Source organism: Dreissena polymorpha, chromosome 3 (genome assembly GCF_020536995.1).
Source record: "Dreissena polymorpha isolate Duluth1 chromosome 3, UMN_Dpol_1.0, whole genome shotgun sequence".
Lineage (NCBI taxonomy): Eukaryota > Metazoa > Mollusca > Bivalvia > Myida > Dreissenidae > Dreissena > Dreissena polymorpha.
The window spans coordinates 32,744,849-32,764,810 of record NC_068357.1 but is presented as its reverse complement, the minus strand read 5'-3'; positions in this window follow the sequence as shown (position 1 = coordinate 32,764,810).

Here is a 19,962-nt window from a genome sequence, read left to right as displayed (position 1 = left end):
AAATCTAGCAAATTTATTTCTTATGTTATGATACAAAAAGCCTTGTTTTAGCAATTTTTTAGTTAATATTAGATTACGATCATTAAAGCGGGTATATACGATTTTGTCAAATATTTATGAATTTATATAAACTGTGTAAAAAACTAATTATGTATATATTTCAATATAAATTAAAATAAAAGTTAAGAAGAACATGTGTTGAACAATGCGAAATAAGCCAGATATTTAATTCTGAAATTGAAAACGGCTGTACAGCCGAATTCGCCAGCATGTATACAATACATGTACGATGTGCATCTAAACTTAGTTTAACGGTTTATTTGAATTCCTGCAACGATATCTATTCATACGACACACGAACACTATCTCCGATCCTAATACAAAGACGAATGCTTCGGTTATTGTAGGAAAATATGTACGTCATTATCGGCTCGGGGCGCTAATTTGTCTTTGCTGCATTTTATGAAATTCGGCTTTAATGTATCATTTTTCTTGCCTATTTTGTGTTATTGTAACATATTTTATCAATATATTACAATTAAACACATACAAAAAATCGTATATACCCGCTTAAAATCTTTAATACACGATCATGCTCTGGCATAACGTACCAACTGCGAAATGTAAATACCATAGGAAGGTCCTTTAGGGATGTTGCCATCTAGAAACGGAAAATTTACAATTTCAAAGTTAAAATCGTCCCGTTTGTCGTATAAACTAGTTTTGATCAAATTATTATTAATAGTTAAATGTAAGTCTAAATACGCAGCGTCTGTATTGGATATACACGATCTATTTAAGACTAGTTCTTTTGGGTAGATTTTGTGAATATATTGTTCAAAAAATGGATTATCTAAATTAAGTATGTCATCAATGTACCTACTAGTAAGGTTAAAACAATTAATCAAATCTACTTGCTTAGTTTTAGATAATTCTAACATAAATTCGCTTTCATAACAATATAAAAAAAGGTCAGCTATAAGTGGCGCACAATTAGTACCCATAGGAACGCCAATAATTTGTTTAAATATTTTAACATTAAATTCAACAAACAAGTTATCCAAAAGAAAAGTAAGTAAGCCAAATAAGAAGAATAGTCTAGCATGTTACGTCGACCATGTATAATTTTTATGTTACATCTAGAACAACTAGAAGAATAGACGTATTTGTAAGCATTCTCTTGCAGTTTGAAAGCACCAGGGATTCCGCTAAATGATGCAAATCCCGACATCATTATCAATTTGTCCCTGGTCATTTTGATGAACTCATAGTTTAAATTTACACTTTATTTTATAGTGAATTGAATTTGATAAAAAAAAAATACATGTCGCTGTTTATAAGCGTGACACTTCGCGCGAAAATTACGTCATTAGAAAATGCATTGTGGGAATGTTTTGGTTAAAGTTACCGGTGGTTAAATTTCCACTATGCGCGATTAGGTTACTTTGCGGTATATCGTGTTTATACAATCGAGTTACCTTGAAGGTTTCTATACCTGAATAACCGCAATCTTACCTCGGTTTGAATGTTACCGAGCGGTAACTCTAACCAGCGTTGCGCACGCAAATGTCAAGTACATATTTACTGTACATCATTCTTCATACTCCCAAGGATTACACCTTTTACATGTCCATTCATCCCTATCACGCAAACTTTTCTACGCCATCATCTTCTCATACTGCGTCATACACCCACCATGATACCAGCATTTACACCCATACCACTCAATACCCCTCTCTTCATCGTCCACAAGTCATCTCTTCCCACAGTTGGCGCATAAATATGCCGCAGCAGCCGCTTGTGCCATGGCCTCCACTCGTGCCCGTTTGCGTTCTGCAGCCTCATCTCTCTGTCGTTTCTTCTCCAGTCTTTCCGTTTTTCTTTGCTCCTTTTGAACACGCTCTTGTTCTTCCTTTTGATTTTTCTTCAGCTTCTTACTTCTCATCTCACTACCGTCTGTCTTCTCTTGCTCTTGTTTTTGTCTTTCCGGAAATAATGTCAATACAAGCATTGTACATAACTAAATTGCGATCGTTCATATGTTCATGCAAAGATTGCTAGAGCTGTGGATGTTAAACAACAACACAAGTATATATTGGTATATTCCATAAATAACCCAACGCTTGATCGATATTTTAACGTTACGTACTCTCAGTTCGTCAACAATCTGGTTTGAATTCAAAACTCGGCCTTTTTCTTCTCCATTGGTGGCTTTGGAGTTTGGGCCAGGATCTTGCCTAATCGTGCGGGAACATTGCCCATCTAAACCAGTTGGTTTTTCGTATAATTCCCGCACACTGGACACGTCTCATCAACATATGTTGGCGCTTCTGGAAAAAAACATTGAAATATTGAAATAAATACATGTAAAAAAAAGGTATGAACTAAACCAAACACTTGTTGACTTATTCTTATAATTACAGTACAGAAAGAAAACCACTCCACTTTACACAAATCATAGCATTAAGTTTTATTTTACAGCTTTGTTAATTTACCTTAACATCTAACGGCTGGAGCATGTGTGGTGTTGCTGGGCAATCCCACCCAAAACAACATCATGTCTTATGGCCTTTTCAATCGTAGATAACGTCACGTGGCTTTCGTGGTTGTCTATGACCAAAACGACTGGTCGTGCATTGCCACTGTGCGGGACGAATATGTGGGTAAACCACTTGTGGAATAAGTCGAAGTGTCTTTTAATTATATTTTCGTTCATCCTCTTACCTGTTATATTTGACACACAATATAAAAGTGTAAATATGTAGTGATTTGTTTTCATTACTGTTTATTCTTTTTTCACATTTTTGCATTATATTTACTGATACGTATAACGTAGCGCATGAAAAGTTGGTTCGAACCGAAGGATACATTGAACAATTATGTGAATGTTGAGATTGATTTTATTTTGAAAATAAGTATGTGCAGTAGAGGGTTTTAGTAAAGCAAATGCAACATATATGTATATAGACCTTTGAAAACAAAGTACGGCGGTAGATGCGTTCCTGCTGCGTTAACGCCAGCAATCAAGGTAGTAGTGTAGGATCGCGGAGAAGTAACAGCATGTGCTTTTTCTCGCACAGGGGCTATTATGTTTGGAGGTTTGTGCTATGGACTGATGCCCGTCTCATCGAGGTTGTTTATAAATTGTTTTTTCGTGAAGACCCAGACTGTTGTCAGCTTCGTTAAGGTTTTTGAAGTAGTGATCAACGCATTATGGTGTTGCATCATTTGCTCTGTTTGTCTCCAAAGCTGCTGGTTTCAGTGAAGTTATATTCTCTTTCCAACGATTAACAATGAGTTGCTTATCGCTTGGTCTCCTACCAAGTTCAAATGCCATCTCGCCGGCCGAAGCCCCGTGTTGGAGAAAACGTACCCTAACCTGGCATAGGATTGCAAGTGCTCGATAATGGCAAGCTTCTTTATTAAAGTCTCATTTCCATAGTGTTCGATGTCTACCTTCCAGTTTAGTCTCTCTCTAATTGTTTGGTATGGTACGCCGTACTGAAGAGCTTCCTTGTGTACAGTGATTTTTTTCTGATTTTACGGCGCTATAAGCCTTCAACAAACTGACAGAGTTGTACTTCTTATAATTTAAGTGATTTTGGGGGTTTAGGTTGAAGAAAGAACAAAAAACAAATCTGTCTCACTAAATGAGCTTAATAGAAAAGTATTCATATCATAAGGATAAAAATCAAATATGATTATGCACATGACGGGCCTCTTGATATATATCCTGGGCACCCCTATTACCGGTGACGTAAGCATTCATTTTTAAATAAATAATATGAAATAGCACCTCCGTAAAAAAAAATTCATATAATTATCAGAGGCATTCATTTTTCCTCAAGTTAACACGAAACTTACCATATATGTTAACGAAAACTCATTTTAATCCATCACAGACGTATGTCCACCATTTTGGTTTCTACTGTTAACTTATATTACCGGTGCTAACATAGTATTCACTCAGACAAAACACATTTTCAGAAAATCAGTTTACTGAACTAAACTTCCATACTGTCGAATCTATACAAACAATATATCAAAGTTTAAAACATGTTGTAGTCAATGTTTAAACAATAAATAACATTTAATATGAATGAGTGTTGTGTTATTTAGCTTTCATTTTCACAATGAGGGAACGGGAATGTAGAATTTCTCCTCAAACATCGCACTGGAGAACAATATTTTAAATGAGTCCAGTTGCTACATTGGTCACATTTACCCCGCAGAATAATTTCTAATATTAAATTAAGTTTATTGCATCTGGTGAGGTGTTGCCATATACACAACATGAAGTGCTGTCAGCTTCATAATCAGTCAGTTCGGAATCACAATAATCAATGGTAGGTGCATTATCCCAGAGGCGCTTGGTTGTGGTGACTCACTATTTTTGTTGGAATGTCAGTTTGTTTTGATGTTTTGTGGAACCTTTACTTGTTTTCGCCTTAGTCGTTTTCTTTGTTGTTGTGACAACATCTATTTTCTTCAGTTTACTTTTTTTGATGGTGACATCAAGTTACCAGTGACCGATTGTTGTAATTTGCTTTTCTGTGGCTTTTCAATAACTTTTGTAATTTTTCTTTTTTAGCTCACCTGATTGCTCAGGTGAGCTTTTGTGACCGGTCTTTGTCCGTCGTCCGTCCGTAAACATTTGTTTGTAAACACTCTAGAGGCCACATTTATTGTCCGATCTTCATGAAACTTGGTCAGAATCTTCGTCCCAATGAAATCTCGGTCGAGTTCGAAACTGGGTCGTGCAGGGTCAAAAACTAGGTCACTAGGTCAAAAAAATTAAAAAAAATTGTAAACACTGTAGAAGTCACATTTCATGCCCAATCTTTATGTAACTTTGTCAAAATGTTTGTCTTAATGATATGTTGTTTGAGTTTAAAGTGGTTCCGGTCCGTTGAAAAACATGTCCGCCAGTGGGCGGGGCAGTTTTCCTTATTTGGCTTTAGAGAAACCTTGTAAACACTCTGGAAGTCACAATTTTTGCCCAATCATCATGAAACTTGGTCAAAACATTGGTTTTATTGATTTTTCGGACGATTTCGAAAATGATCCAGATCGGTGAAAAAACATGGCCGCCAGTTGGCGGGGCATTTTTTTCTATATGTATATAGTGAAAACATGTCAACACTCTAGAAGTCACATTTTCGGCCCAATTTTTTATTAAATTTTGTCAGAACTTTTGTTTACTAGAAACGTGAGTTAAGTTTGAAAATGGTTCCGGTCTATTGAAAAACATGGTTGCCAGGGGGACGTGGCAGTTTTCCTTATATTTATATAGTAAAAGGCTTGCAAACAATCATGAATTAAGGTCATGTAACATGTGAGACAACTCTTCTTAATATTGCATTTAAGAATACAGTAGTTACACCCCTTTGATTATTAATGTTTTCATAATAATACAGTGTAGTTGTGTTTCATTTATGTTTTAATTATTATTCAAGGTTGGATGTTTTTATGCCCCCTTTCGAAGAAAAGGGGGCATATAGTGATCGGACTGTCTGTCCGTCTGTCTGTCTGTCCGTCTTTCCGTCACACTTTGCATTTTGGTTTCGAAAAATGCTCATAACTTCTATGTCCCTTGAGATATAACCTTCATATTTGGTATGCATGTGTATATGGACAAGGCCTTTCCTTACGCACACATTTTTTAGCCCTTGAACTTAGGGTCCGCGTTTAGGTTTCAAAATCTGCGTTTAGGTTTCGAAACATGCTCATAACTTCTATGTTCCTTGAGATATAACCATCATATTTGGTATGCATGTGTATATGGACAAGGCCTTTCCATACGCACAAAATTGTTTACCCCTGTGACCTTGACCTTGAACTTAGGGTCCACGTTAAGGTTTCGAGATCTGCGTTTAGGTTTCGAAAAATGCTCATAACTTCTATGTCCCTTGAGATATAATCTTCATATTTGGTATGTATGTGTATATGGACAAGGCCTTTCCATAAGCACAATTTTTTTTACCCCTGTGACCTTGACCTTGGACTTAGGGTCTCCGTAAAGGTTTCAAAATCTGCGTTTAGGTTTCGAAAAATGCAAATAACCTCTATGTCCCTTGAGATATAACCTTCATATTTGGTATGCATGTGTAAATGGACAAGGCCTTTCCATACGCACAAATATTTTTACCCCTGTGACCTTGACCTTGAACTTAGGGTCTGCGTTAAGGTTTCAAAATTTGCGTTTAGGTTTCGAAAAATGCAAATAACCTCTATGTCCCTTGAGATATAACCTTCATATTTGGTATGCATGTGTATATGAACAAGGCCTTTCCATACGCACACTATTTTTAACTTCTGTGACCTGATCTTGAGCTTAGGGTCCGCGTTTAGGTTTCGAAATCTGCGTTTAGGTTTCGAAATCTGCGTTTAGGTTTCGAAAAATGCTCATTACTTCTATGTCCCTTGAGATATAACCTTCATATTTGGTATGCATGTGTATATGGACAAGGCCTAACCATCTAAATCTGCGTTTAGGTTTCGATAAATGCTCATAACTTCTATGTCCCTTGAGATATAACCTTCATATTTGGTATGCATGTGTATATGGACAAGGCCTTTCCATACGCACAAAAATGTTTACCCCTGTGATCTTGACCTTGAAATAGGGTCCGTGTTTAGATTTCAAAATCTGCATTTGGTTTTGAAAAATGCTCATAACTTCTATGTCATTGAGATATAACCTTCATATTTGGTATGCATGTGTATATTGACAAGGCCTTTCCATACGCACAAAAAACATTCCCCTTGACCTTGAACTTAGGGTCCGCGTTTAGGTTTCGAAATCTGCGTTTAGGTTTTGAAAAATGCTCATAACCTCTATGTCATTTGAGATGTAACCTTCATATTTGGTATGCATGTGTATATAGACAAGGCCTTTCCATACGCACAAAAAAATTACCCCTGTGACCTTGATGTTGAACTTAGGGTCCGCGTTTAGGTTTCGAAATCTGTGTTTAGGTTTCGAAATATTCTCATAACTTCTACGTCCCTTGAGATATAATCTTCATATTTGGTATGCATCTGTATTTGGACAAGGCCTTTCCTTACGCACACAATTTTTTACCCCTGTGATCTTGACCTTGAACTTAGGGTCCGCGTTTAGGTTTCAAAATCTGCGTTTAGGTTTTGAAAAATGCTCATAACTTCTGTGTCCCTTGAGATATTACCTTCATATTTGGTATGCATGTGTATATGGACAAGGCCTTTCCATACGCACACAAATTTTGACCCCTGTGACATTGACCTTGAACTTAGGGTCCGCGTTTAGGTTTCGAAATCTGCGTTAAGGTTTCGAAAAATGCTATAACTTCTATCAAAGCGTTTATAGGGGCCATATGTCATCCTTTGGTGACAGCTCTCGTTTTTAGCTCACCTGATTAATCAGGTAAGCTTTTGTGGCTGGCCTTTGTCCGTCGTCCGTCCGTCCACATTTGTTCGTAAACACTCTAGAGGCCACATTTATTGTTTGATCTTTATGAAACTTGATCAGAAGATTTGTCCCAATGAAATCTCGATCGAGTTTAAAACGAGGTCATGTTGGGTCATAAACTAGGCCACTAGGTCAAAAAAAAGAAGAAGCTTGTAAACACTGTAGAAGTCACATTTAATGCCCAATCTTCATGTAACTTTGTCTATATGTCTGTAATAATATGTTGGTTGAGTTTAAAAGTAGTTTCGGTCCATTGAAAAACATGGCCGCCAGTGGGCGGGGCAGTTTTCCTTATATGGCTATAGACAAACCTTGTAAACACTCTAGAAGTTACAATGTTTGCCCAATCATCATGAAAGTTAATCAAAATGTTGGTTTTATTGATATGTCGGACGAGTTCGAAATGGTCCATATCGGTGAAAAAACATGGCCGCCAGTGGGCGGGGCATTTTTCTCTATATGTATATAGTGAAAACATTTGACACTCTTAAAAGTCACATTTTCTGCCCAATGTTTATGAAATTTGGTCACAACATTTGTTTCCTTGATACGAGAGTTGAGTTGAAAAATGATTCCGGTCCGTTGAATAACATTGCTGCCGGGAGGGGCAGTTGTCTTATATTTATATAGTAAAAAAAAGCTTGTGAACACTCTAGTAGTCACATTTTTTGCCCAATCATCATGAAACTTGGTGAATAGATTTGTTTTATATATATCTCAGATGAGTTTGAAAATGGTCCCGATGGGTCAATAAACATGGCTGCCAGGGGGGTGAGGCAGTGTTTCTTATGTGACCATATAGAGAGACACCTTGTGATCGAGCACTATAGACGTCACATTTTTTGCCTAATCATCGTGAAACTTAGTCAATACATTGGTTTTATTGATTTCTTGGACAAGTTGGAAAATAACTCAGATTGGTGAAACACACTTTTAGCTCACTTGATTGCTCAAATAAGGTTTTAGGAGTAGTCTTTGTCCGCTGTCCGTCCGTCCACATTTGGTTTGTAAACACTCTAGCATTCACATTTCTCAAGCATTCTTTATCAAAGTTGCTGAAAGATCTCAGTCAAGTTTGATGATGAGTAAAATCACATAATTAATGCAATAATTATTACCCTAAGATTGTCCAAATGTTCATTATATTATACAAAATCCTTGTAAGCAAAGTTTGATGTTTGGGGGTTCAACTCAAAATACAGGTCACCATTTCAAATATTACAAAAACAAAAACACTTCCTACGCCAGAGTTTTGGTTCAGTAATGATGAAACTTGATGTTTGTCTGGTCAATATCTAGGTCATGTTTGACATTAGGTAAAGATTGAATGAACTGACTCCTCTCAGGTGAGCGAACTAGGGCCATCTAGGCCCTCTTGTTTCTAAAAAGCTTTCAGTTTTGTTTACAGGAATGACTACAGCCTGTGTATTTGTGTAAATAATGACGGGGCTGTCTTTGAAGGAAGAATCTGGTTCCTCTGCACAGGGTAGACGCCAGCTTTTTAAATGAAGATATGATATTTTCTGGAGTAAGTCCCTTGTTATATGTTTTACTTGACAATTCAGCAATAGGCAAACGGGTAATCTGAAGACCAGGATTGTTTCTAAACAATGTTTGATATTCACTGTAAAAGACACTTTTAAAAGGTCCGAAGCAGCCAACGTCCAATAGTTGTGTGACATGAGAATTATGGTGTGGAAGTACAAAAAATATCACATTGTGCTCTTTACCCAAATCTTTTAAAGTCAGATTTACGTGTGATGTTTGTCCATCAAAAAGCACTACTACAGGAAAGCAATTGGATGGAGCATGTTAAAAAAAATGTGTATTCATGTACTATAAAAATACAGTTGAATTGGACCACCCACTTTCTGTGACAGGACTTTTCGCACCTGGACAACAGCCTTTCAATAACTCATTATTCTAGCGTATACCAGGACAAATGTAATAAGGCGGAATTCGACTCCCATCGGCGTTACCAGATGCCATGATGGTTTCTGTTTTACCACGATTTGATGTTATGGCTTGTGGTTTAGTGTTTTTTAAACATATTACATTCTAAGGATTATGTTCCATGAGCACTCCTGTTTCATCAATGTTAAAAAGATTTTCTGGTTTGTTTGTTAAATTATACTTTACTAAAACATCATTGAGCTCATTGCAATATTTATCAATGATTTCATTTGGCACGAAGGTATGACAACTGTTGAGGCTTTTACAATGTCAACGGCTTATGACGTCTCTTAAAACCTTCAAACCAAGAATTACCAAAAGGGGGATCTGTTGGCACTCTCCGACCAAGAGAGACTGTAAAATCAGTTGCAATATTTATAAATTCAGTCCGGCTATATCCGAAATCAATACTAGCCATGTATGAAACATGCTCAACAAGCTTAACCTCTTCACCCAATGCCAAGACAGGGGATGGACCGGAGCTGATAAGAAATGTATCTGTTTTTGGTACAGTTTGCAGACCTAGAGTTCTGTCCTTTTAATAGAGTATCCTCAGGTACACCATACATTTGAGCAAGTTTTCCTCACTGAAGTGTCATTTTCTTTAACTTGTGTGTATGTCATAAACAGCTGGTTTGATTTATACTGACGCTTTTTCTTCTTCATAGGTGGGAACTGAAACTAAAAAAGACAAAATCTGTTTTTAATTGATATTATGGGCATTTCTTGTTGTTGAATTGAGCTGAAAAGAATTAACAGGTCAAAAGAGTCAGTTAAAATGTGGTAACCTACCAATGTCTGCAACTTATCTTGCTACCAGTTGTTTATAAAAAATAATATATTATAGTCGATAGTTTACAGGACTGTCCCAGTCCTCTAAGCCGAGCGGAACTGTCTTTTTATTATGATCGGTGTAAATGTTCGTGTGTCGTATAAATATATAGCGTTTCATGAAATTAAAATGATCCGCAAAACAAAATTGTGTCGTTTGAACGAATCTACACTAAAACTTAATTAACATTCACATCGTACATCGAATCATTTCTGTCGTCAGTTGTCAGAACGAAGGTACGGTTTATATTTAAATGCATTATTTTTCTCTTTCCGGTATATTGTTTTAGTACGTTGATGCTGCATTAACAAATATAAGTGTATATGATTTATTATGAAATGAAAACACCAAAAATAAACTACGGCTGCGATAGACACCTATAAACATAGCATATACTGTTAGATGAGTCTAATATCACTTTAACATTACCTTCAAATCTTTGGTAGGATAAGCATTTGAATAATTAGGATCTTCTTGACAATTGAGAAGTTTCGCTCAGTGATGCAAAGTGGAGGTGTATACATCAGTGTAATGGAAACGCGCACCTGTTGTCTACGCTTCTATGTAAACATTTACAGACGGACTTATCAAAATGAGTTTTTATGAGAAAACTGAATGATCAACTAGATTGTATGTAAATAACGGAAAAAACATGGATTTTCGTTTTTTAATACCTACTTACCCGAAGAAAAGACAATATTTAGAGTATTTCTCGTTTTGACAGCTACCGGCAAAAATAGTAAACAATCTCCGACGGAAGTTGTAAATGAAAATGCGCGTGCTTTCACGTAGTAGCGTATTTACAAACATCACCAGTAATTCGGGTACACCGATACAGGGTTGCATCTAGATCGCGGGTTTCCAACAGAAGATCGACATTGCCCGTAAAAATGCAAATCAAGAGCGTGCAATTTCCCGCATGAACGATATGATGCCCGCAAATGTAAAACAGCTGCGCGTGCCTTTAAAAATAAATTTAGACCATTTTTGAATCCTGAAAAGATAACTTTCCCACACATTTTACGTTGTTTCAAAACATTACTAAGCTGTTTTGTTGACAGTTACAACAGTTGCTAACGAGCATTTCTTACTTCCCTTGACAATCACTTTTTTTCCCAAGAAAAAACGATTTTGATTGGCTAAAAAAGAAGATAAGAGTAACTTTCCCTTTGTTACTATGCGCCTTGAAAGACCGATTTAGAAAGTGAGTTGCAGATTTTGGGGAAAATTGGTGCTTGAAACGAAAAATAGAAGTCGAAGCAACAGAAGTAACACAATTCTTTAGAAATGAAAGCGGACAGAATAATGTTAGCTCATGAAATGACCAAATGTAAGGTTCGCGATTGGAGGACGTCTCAAATAGTGCAGACGTGCATGGTTACGGTCCGCGGGTAAAAAAAACGAAAACCCCACGTGTTTATGGAACAGTGGAAGCAGGGTCGGCCCTGGCTTAGTTTCAATGACAAAAAAAGAGATGCTGTGCAAGTGGTGTGTTGAGACTGGAATGTACAATCCGTTTACAACGGGAAATACCAACTTCCGAATGTCAACACTGGATCAGCATGTTGAGTTGCCTGCACATAGAAAGGCGTGTTTGAATTAAAAAATGGGCTAACAATTCAATATTTCATCGGTTAATGCATTTAATCAACCAGTGTATTTAAACAGTTTACAACATTTTAAAGGTCTACAGTTAACTATATTATGGAATTTATTTCGTCAATTTTTATTAACAGACAAGTACAGGATAGTTTCAATATCATATCACCATACGTTGAACATATTCCTAGTTTATACAATGTTGGTTCTTAAAAGAGATTTGTGTGACAGACATTTACTTTACATCTGACAAGTATATGCTGTTACTGGTAAGTAGAGTGTAGTTTCATTTATGTAAAATGGTTTAATTAAAGTGATATTATGGGCATTTTGCACTGTCGAATTTAGCTGAAAAGAATTTACATGTCAAGAGTTAGTTAAAATGTGGTTACTGACCAATACTCTGCAACTCATATTGCTACCAGTTGTTTATAAAATATACTTTATATTCGATATTCTTACGTGACTCACCCAGTCCTCTAAGCCGAAATGATCCGTAAAACAAAATTGTGTCTTTGTGTCGTATAAACGAATCTGCACTAAAACTAAATTTAGGTTCACATAGTACATGCATGAACAGTTGACAAACGAAAGTAGGGTTGATATTCAAATGCATTATTTTTCTTCTTCCGGGATATTGTTTTAGTATGTTGATGCTGCATTAACAAATATAAGTGTATACGAAGTGAAAAACCAAAAATAAACAGCGGTTGCGATAGACACCTATAAACTGTTAGATGCCCATAATATCACTTTAAAGAATCCATGCAACTTTATTTTTGGTGCAAGTGCAACATGCTGTCCTACTCTGATCTTAGACCACCCGATAAACGTAACTGTTCTGGTGTTATTAAGATAAAAAATATATATTCAAAGGGTTTTTGCTCTAGTCAATGATGTATAACATAATTTTTTAAAGCGTTTTGGCTCTTTAATCAGAATTCAGAAGTTTTAAAACAACTGTCACCGTCTGTGATTACAACAAGCCATAACACTCTAAAAGTACAACTGACCTTCACAGTCAAATGGCTGCTGGGAAACATCATCGTGCGTGATGCATGCCATAGTGCAGCTAACTCCACCTATATAAACAAACTGTACTTTATTTTCATTAGGCTTCACATGTATACCAATATAATTGAATATAATAATTTATTTGTCAGTGACAGTTTATAATGCAAAAGGAAAAAAAAGGCTGAAATTCTGTGTGTTAACTTTATACACAATCTATACACATTAATAATATAAAATCAAAATCCAATTATACTGAAATACCACCAATCCAGAATAAACAAATAAAAACTTACCTTTATCGAAAAATGTATCTACACCCCAACCCCATCTATCACCTTTGGGGGAATCAGACAGAGGACCTGTGGCAAAAAAAAACAACTATTGTATTTTAAAGGGGCCTTTTCACAGATTTTGGCATGTTTTGAAGTGTGTCATTAAATGTTTTATATTGATAAATTTAAACATTGGATCTAAAACGCTCCAGTACAAAATAAAATTAAAAAACGGAAAAATGTAGCCGGCAGCAGGGCTCGAACCAGTGACCCCCAGAGTCCTGGAGTAAAAACCAATTAGACCGCTCGGCCATCCTGCCAATTATGTGACATATTTTATACCTTATATAAGCAATATTCGTAGTTTCACAAAATTAAACGACAACAACAGAACTCTCCAAATTATTCAATCGTTTCGCGTTGCAACGCTTTATATTTTTTCAAAAGATGCATATAATAGATATATATTAGACCATGGTAAATGTTCAGTATTACTGTTTCCTCACAAATATAACTAAAACGAAAATTTGCGAATCTGAAACAACTTTTTTCAATTTTGTCAATTTACCAAAACGTGAAAAGATCCCTTTAAAGCATGGAAGTTAGTTCCACAATGTCATATAATTACCACAGTTAAAATTTCATTATCAAAACATTTGAACAATTATCCTTCGAAACAAGAAAGCAATGCGCATTATTTGTAGTTCTAGTATGTAAATATGTTAGTGAAAACAATACTCTGCAACATAAATAAATAAAAAAGAATACAATACCGTTTGTTCATAGGCTTAATAACACTCAAAGGAAATGTGCAACTCTATACTATAAGGAGACCATGTACAGAGGGAGTTACAGGCTGCATAGCCTTTATCCCGAAGACCATGGTATCGAGGTATATATATATGATTTCAATTGACCAGTATATGTGTAGTAGTCAGTTGGCACAATCACATTTATTTATGTGGACTAAGCTAAAGAAAATAAATTGTATAAAAAAACGCACACACACACAAACATCATTATGCATTCTTGGATTTTATTAAGTTATTGTAATAAAATTACATGCCTCTTCAAGACACATTTGAATTATGCTTGTTACTTGTAAACATTCTACCTTCATATCGGTCCACCTTTTTTCGGCACTCGTCTCCCGTTCGCTCGGTGTAGCAACCAACAGCGTTAACTCTGATGCAATGAATATTGTATCTATATATATTTATATATATATATATATATATATATATATAATATATATAGATATATACATAACCCGTTTAAGACAGAAATACAGTTTAACAATGAAAGAAATACAATTAAACCATGTCCGATTTGCTGCACAACTATACTTCACAATGAGGGTATACGAAATGGTCGTTTCTCTGCACAACCCGCGTTTTCGTGCAGAATTTTAGGTGCACCCAGTGGTAGTCTTATTTATAAGACGCGCAAACAATTTAGAAATACTTTTTATATTGGCTTAATTCTTTGGAACTCCAAATATTACCAATATAAAAAAGTAGCTTAATTCTTGAGAGCGTCAACAAGTTGGACTACACCTAATGGCTGCAAATAGTGCACTCGCCCCACGTGAGGGTTTTTAAATACGTCGAGTCGGGCAAGTTTGGTGGCGATATCATCCTGCAGACACAGCATAGAATTTTTCTTTCGGCTCGCACTCCATCTCCGAATTACTGAGCTATGCGTCTTTTGCTATGGCAGAAGACTTGTTTTGAGATTCCGATAGGCGCTTTCTGCATGTTTTGCCTGTTTTCGCCGATTTTTTGTAGCATGCGTTGAGGTTGTCGATGTACTGGGATTTGCGTTTGCCTTCTCGTATGTGCGCAGCTCCTCAGCATACGCCTCTTCTGTGATAGCTTTTCCCCCTGGTTTGGGTTTTGTAATGTTGGCTTTAGGTTGCTTAGAGGCCTGGCAGACGCATGTAAACTTTTTTCAGCCTTTGACAAGAGGTACTTTTCTACTGCTTCTTTTCCGGATTTAAGTTCCATAATTTTGAGCAGGTGTGACGTCTCTCGGAAAGCTTCGCTTGGATAAAGCTTATCTGCAGAAACAACCTCTGGGCGGCACGGGACAATGCCAGTTTTTCAGAAGCCTGCGACTATGTTGCCTGGAACCATGGCCTTTAGATATGCCTTGCAAGTTTTTTTCGCCATCGTATATTTCGTGACAGTTTCACCAATGTGCTCCTGCATAAAATTTGCACATTTACGGTAGTAAAAGGATTTGAATGGGACGAAAATCGACACGTTCAGAGGCTGCAGGATGTGAGATGTGTTGGCAGGCAAAACAAAGAGGATGATATTCTCTGCTTTGACCTATTCAGTTAGTTGCCTGGAAACATGAGTGGCCGTCATAAATTACAAGTATCGGCTGTTGGTCTGTTGAACCCCTGCATGCATTTGGGAGGAAATGGTCCTTCAAATAATACTGGAATATTTCGGCATTCGACCAGCCACTTTCGGGCATTTTGAATTTTGAACCAGGTGAAGATCCGTTTATTAATTCAGGGTTGCTTCGTTTCCCTTTGAAAACGAAAAATGGTTGAATATGATTCCCGGGAACCTGTGTGCGGATTGAATCCCAGTTGTATCTATGTTGTAAATGAGATATGGTTTGTTACAACAATAACACTTTTATAAATCTTGCTCTTTCAAGATAGCAAATTGCTTTTTCTTTAAAGTGCGTTTCAAAGGTTAAAAAATGTCGGATCAGTGTGGGGACTGCATTTTACAAACGCGCGGTTGCACTTTACTGAAAAAATACTTATTTGTTTAAAAAGATCATGATACCTATTAAAAACAACTCACGAATGAGCGGGCCTTCCACTTTATCCCATAAAAAATGTTGAAATATTTAAAAAGACATCATTAACAATGTTAACTCGGTTACGCTTTATTCTCCCAACACAGATCTTTAAAAGTCACGTGGTATAGGCACCGTGATTCTGAAATGCTGCTCGTTGGCCATAGTTGCCCTATGGTACGGTCCCTCCACCCGTTTTCCTCCGTTCAAGCTATTCCTTAGTATCAGAGGCCTTACTTTCCCTTTTTAAATTCTGCCACTTGTTGCTACATTCATATGCACTTCTCATTGCAACCCCTTGTGCAGAAACCTCTTCTGCTATATTGAGCCATGTTTCATTTCATTTTGTTACTCAAAGGTATGTACTCATGTCAATGTGTGAAAAGTTTTCTTGACGGATGGACAACGCCTTTTGACCTCAATTTGCGACCTTGACCTTAGCCCCGAGGATTATAGGTGTTGAATGTGAAGCACCCCCAGATGATTGAGAACAACTATGGCAAGTTTGATGGCTTTGGCTAATGTGTTAATGGAGATAAAGCTCTAAGCTTATATTAAAAAGCATGTTTTCAAGATACAAAGGGCCATAACTCCGTTATTAACATGAGGTGTATAATGCCATTTGGCGTGCATTATCCTCTTATCCATATATCTACTCATACCAAGTTTCAATGAAATCCGTCAAAGCACTTCCAAGATATGGTTCCGGACGGACTGAAAGACGGATGGACGGACAACGCCAAAAAATATCCCTCCACCGATGGCGGGGGATAATACAAATCTTCATATGTTGGTATCTTTCATAACTGCAGGGAAGAGAACCAATGAAAATCTTGCGAAAGACCTGACGCAAGTTGCAAAATGAAGAATGTCTGAAACAAAGTTGTTAACGACTTCGACATTCAAGGATTATCTTGAAAACAATTTCCTGGCGAACATCAACAGGGGTAATAGCAAACCACCCGTTATCGTATTACTTGATGGACACACGACGCACACGTCAACCGAAATGGTCCTTAGAGAGAAACGTTCATCTGTTCTGCTTGCCAGCGCATACCGTTCATGTCCTTTAACCGCATGACGTAGGTGTGTTTGACACATTAAAACGATTCTACGACAGCGAATATGCTTCGTACACAAGGCTAACCCCGGGAAAGTGGTTACGAAGTATGCAGTTGCTGGAATGGCGTGAAGCGCTTACATGAAGGTAATTAACCCGTGGAACATCGTGTCAGCCGGTGTTTACCCACTAAACAAGAATGTGGTGCCTTCAGAAAAGCCCATGCCATGCGAGTCATTCCGAGACTCGACGCATCTTCAGAAGATGCAAGCAGTACGGGCTGGCAAGCAGGCAGTTGAAAGCTCTCCGGACAAAAACGGAGGCGCAAACCCCTATCACGGAGTGCAGATGCCAAAGGAAGATGTTAGTAAATACGAAACCATAACCTAGCTGAAAATAATTAACAAGCGCTGCATACATATAATAGGTTGCAATGTATGACGCGTTATTGCATTACAGAGCAGGAGTTGTTGGCTGTAGTGTATTGTGTGCAGTATTATTGTCAATACCTCCTAGGTCGGCATGCGTTCCAACCTCCAAGCGCTCGTCTGGTTATTTAGCATGAACGAGATCAGTGGGAAGATTGCACGGTGGTAAGAGATCCTGACACCGTACGATTTTGACATCGAGTACCAGCCAGGGAATACACATACCAATTGCGATGCGCTTTCAGGATGTCCGACACCAAGAGACTTCGAGTGTGAGGATGTCGATATGACTGGATCACTTAACTGCGGGCCATGTCGAACATGCCGACGAAGTGCTGAGTTAATGGTACCGAAGGCAACGGAGAACAGCATTGGTATTATTGGTCCCAGCTCAGAGCTGAAGTTCATGGATGGCCAACAAAAGCAACGCTTTTACGCGAAGTGCAGACAATTTACGAGTTGTTAAAGCTGTATCGAGAAGCATTGTATCTCGGACTAAACGTTATCTTTGTTTTCAGAGCAGTCAATATTCGAAAGGGGCCAAGCCTTACCGGTGTCATCATAGTCCGAAGGGTAAACTCATAGAGCATTTGATGAAGGAACACATTCCGCTAGACATGGTATCGTATCACTGTACTTTGTGTGCATTTAGGTGCCAAGATAGGGCGACTATCGACCAGCACGTGACAGTGTATGCGAGGCACGTTGCGGAGGAGAGAAAAATGGGCCATGTCAACTACGGAGCGATTCTCCGGAAGTCGGAAAACCCGATTTTTTGTTACGGAGGTTAACCTTATACCTTGCACAAACGACTCCGATACGGAGGACCCGTTTGAAGATCAGGAGGCCACGATTCGAGAGGCTAAAGGGCTTCCGAGTTGACCATTTGTGGGAAACAAAGATAGTTGGCAATAAAGTGATGCAACTACTTTCCCAATAGTGCCGGCTCTTCACGGTCACCAGCTGTCGTATCCGGTACTTACAAGTCCGGCTAACGCGCCCTTACAGTCTGCCTTCCAGCCGGTGCAAATGCTTTCGCAAACAGCCCCGATGCAGACGAGCCATGGCTCGTCAGCAAATACACCCATCCTGGATGAGACGCCGTTCATAGGGCTGACAGACGAATTTTAGAGGTTCTTGGAAGATCCGCTCCGAGGGACGAAGCGTGGGACTCCGTCAGGCGAGTTCGCAGGGCCGCCTTCGCAAAACAATTGTAAAATAACAAGCTTCAAATTAACCGAAACGGAGCTAAAGGACGAGTTATGAAGTAGCTTGAGGGTTCTAGGAAGCTGAGGCAGGCGGTAAACAAGAACACTAAGGTACTCAACTTCTTATGCGGACACTGTTACAGGAGCTGACGGCAATACACCTTGAACCGAGATAGCTTCCTATTCAGTCCCACTGATGAACCTTTTTCGGGAACGCCCTTTTTCGGGAACGCTTTTAAAGCGAGATTATACGATTTTTGTATATGTGTTTAATTGTAATATATTGCTAAAATATGTTACAATAACACAAAATACGCAAGAAAAAATATACATTGAAGATGAATTTCATAAAATGCAGCAAAGACAAATAAGCGCCCCGAGCCGATTGTGACGAAAATATTTCGTACATATTTTCCTACAATAACCGAAGCATTCGTCTTTTTAGTAAGTGTTCGTGTGTCGTATGAATAGATATCGTTGCGGGAATTTAAATGCACCGTTAAACTAAATTTAGATTCACATCGTACATGCATGATTTACATGCTGGGGACTTCGACTGTACAGACATTTTCGATTTTAGAATTTAATATCTGGCTTATTTCGCATTTTTCGACACATGTTTTTCTTTACTTTTATTTTAATTTATATTGAAATATATGTTGAATACGTTTTTTACACACTTTATATAAATTAATAAATATTTGACAAAATCGTATAATCTAGCTTTAAAACAGTTATATTGTTATGCCCCGCTTCAGGCGCAAGTCTTATATCAGGTATGCCCAGGTCTTATATCAGGTATATTTAGTAGCTCACTTTCAGTAAACGGTTATGGCAGTGTGGCTTTAAAAATATAATGGTTATTTTGTCCATGAAAATAAATCAACCCAGACTTAAGTTATTCAATGTAATTTATTGTCCAACAAGGAATTTAAGGAGTATAATATAACATGTATGATGAAATATATTCTTTATTATTTACTGAAAAGTATCACTGAGCAAATTTGACTTACAATGTGTTAAAATATTAAAGTTGGCACCAGAGTTTTTAACAAAAGTTCAGAATGTAGTTGTACTATTAATGGAAGGTTGTTTTTTTTTGGCACAGAAAAACTTAGGTATATATACTTTTCCAGTGACTCACTGTGCCCTGTGTCATGCACATGATGAGTGTGTCATACACATGACACAGTGTGTCTGCAACAACAAAAATTGTACCTGACACAGTATTCTATGTGCCTTCTTAACAGGTGCTCAAATAGAATGTTTTTAAGTATGGACTATTTGTAATGTAAAAGCAACTTTAAAATATGCAAAAACATATAA